We start from the raw sequence: 3,079 nt of genomic DNA on the forward strand, positions 1-3,079 counted from the left end.
TTGCATCCACCTTGTGAGAAAATAACCTGCACATCCACATCACTCAATTTGCTAATTGAAAGTAAGTTTTGTGCCAAACTAGGGATATGCAAGACACCATCTATCCCCCTCAATCTACCATCAAGGAATCAAATATTAACTCTTCATGACCAATAACCTTCAAATGAGAGATCATCCAAATACACCTTTCCACTATCAAACTCTTTGTACTTTGAAAAGCAACTTTTGTGAGAGGTCACGTGGAAAGAGTCACCCGAATCTATCAATCACACATCTTTCGATGCATGTGTTGCCAAGGATGCAACAAAAGAATCTACTTCATAATGAAAGGATTTATTAGAGTCAAAAACAAATTACTCCTTTTGACCTTTCTTTTTCTTCTCATCCATGCAGTCTTTTAAAAATGACTACATTTGCTGCAATTCCAACATTTTGCCTTGGACTTTTTACTAGGAGACTTAGATCTCCCCAGAGACTTGGATTTACCCTTTTTGTCCTTTTTCTTACCTTTCTCAATCATTCTACCACAAGCAATCAGGGCCTACTTAGCCATCTCAAAAATAATTCCTTTGCATCTCTTTAGATAACAACGAAGAAACCACATCCTCCATCTTGAATGTGGTTGTTATGCTTACAATAGCCATCACAAGATGATCCCATAAGTGTGGTGTTGATCAACTAAAATGCTTCTATGAGAACAGCCTTATGGGAAACTCAGTGATAGGGGACCTGTGTGTGTTCACTGAGTGACCTCCAGGATTTTAGAAGTCAGCTCCTCATACATGGGGGAGAAAAGGGGAGAATGAAAACTTTAAAAAAAGCTACTCTATAGCAATGCGCTGAAATAATATTAGTATGCTATAAAGACAGAGAAACTTCACATACGTGCAACTCTACGGCCCATTCAACAATCTACAAGCCCAGAAAATCAAGAGTGAAGTATAAACAACAACCCATTTAACATAAAGCAACAAATACCATTCATCTATCAGATAACAAGTTCAAAAGACATAGTTTAATCTGTAGAGTCTTACAACATATATTCCAGAAGTTATACGGAATTACAAAATGCATAGAAAAATATCCATGCACACTAAAAATAGTGATCATATAGGCCACAGGCACAATTTTATTATCACAATTTTAGGAGTACAATCACAAATTAAAGATGTAATTCACAAATCAATTTTCTAAATTTCTCCTCTCAAAATTCTAAACCATCACAAATGCAAAAAGAATCACTTATATAATCAGGAACCAACGGCCTGGCGGAGAAAACAGGGAGAGAAAAAATAACCATATCCACCAATGGCAACACCATTAGTAACACCATTAGTAGCCATTAGCCTTTTCAGAATTCCTGCCAAGTATGTGGAGGTTATTGAAAAGATCCAAAGAAATTTTTTGTGGACAGGGGTTGAGGAGAAAAAGAGAATGAATCTGATTGCATGGGACAAGGTCTGTAAGCCAATAAGAAAGGGAGGTCTGGGTCTTAGAAGAATTAGAGACATGAATGAATACCTTATGGCAAAGCAAATCTGGAGAGGGTATAAAAATTAGGGAGAATGGAAATAGATTTAGGACAACAAGTATAAAAGGCAATTTCCCACTCTTCAAAGTTTCCTCAAAGCAGAAGATATTCTAATCGGTTCCAATATCTGGAAAAATGTCACTAGAACAAGAGATTTAATTGTCAGAGGAGAAAAATGGAAGATGGGGAATGAGAATCTCATCAAATCTTGGGAAGATTCCTGGTTGCTCGAGTCCCCTCTGACTGATATTCCAGAGTGGAGTAGATTCCATAACCAGTGCAAGAAAAGATATGGATCAATGGTGGGTGATTATTCACAAGATGGACAGTGGAAGGATTTATCTCAGGTGGATGAGACCTTGGGAAGTCTGAACAAAACTATGAACTCCATGGTGGCGGTGGAAGAAGAAGATCAATTAATTTGGAAATTCACGGCAAATGGTAAATTCAATGTGGCTTCTCTCTACTATCATAAGTATTCTAATATGGAGAGTCCTTGATGGGCTAAGGCCTGGATGAAAGGCCTTACCCCTAAGATCAATATTTTTTCTGGACAACCCTTCAAGATAAAATTCTAACTATTGAGAACCTCATAAAAAGAGGTATGTGTATGCCAAGTGTCTATTTTCTTTGCTTGCAGAATGAGGAGACCATCAACCATTTTCTCTTTCACTGCCCTTTTTCTGCTAAGGTTTGGGGAAGATGTCTGGATCAATTCAAAATCAGCTAGAGTTTCCCAAAGTCGGGTCAAGTGGTTTTTAATTCTTGGTACCATCCTTCAAAGAATAAATTTACTACTTTGTTGTGGAAATTAGTTCTGCCCCATTTGTGTTGGGGTATATGGAAAGAGAGGAACGAAAGAGTCTTCAAAGAGAAGGTGTCTAAGGCTCAAATTGTGTTTGAGAAAATTAAAAGAAATATAGTGGAAAATATAAATATAATAGGTGGTATTGCAAAACCTCAAGACAAGGATTATCAAGCTATTTTCAAAAAGTGAAGACTAAAAGTTTGTGAACACTTTCAAAATGATCCTAGAGAGGGAGTGATATGGAAAATCCCACCCAACGAATGGATGAAAATAAACTTTGATGGTGCATCAAAGGGCAATCCTGGGATAGTAGGATGTGGGGTGGTCCTTAGGGATGAATGGGGAAGATGCAAAATTATAAAAAGTATACCCTTTGGTAATCAAACAAATCATGTAGTTGAAGCTATGGTTGCTTACCATGGGATGGTCCTGGCTAAGGAAGCCAAATGCACTAAAGTCTGGTGTGAAGGAGATTATTTAAATATAATAAATTATTTGAATAAGAAGTTCCCTCCTTCTTGGACAATTAGCAATGTTATTAAGGCAGCAAAGAAAATTAGTGAGGAATTTGAAATGTGTGTTTTTACACATGTATAGGGAAGCAAACTCATGCGCAGACTGGGCGGCCAACCTGGCTTGCCAAACGAAAGATATTATTACTAGTTATAGAGAGAGTGATCTCGCATGTGATATGAAATCTCTGCTCGATCTGGACCGTATCCAGATGAGGCTACGTGGCA

The sequence above is a fragment of the Cryptomeria japonica genome, chromosome 8, assembly GCF_030272615.1.
Source record: "Cryptomeria japonica chromosome 8, Sugi_1.0, whole genome shotgun sequence".
Lineage (NCBI taxonomy): Eukaryota > Viridiplantae > Streptophyta > Pinopsida > Cupressales > Cupressaceae > Cryptomeria > Cryptomeria japonica.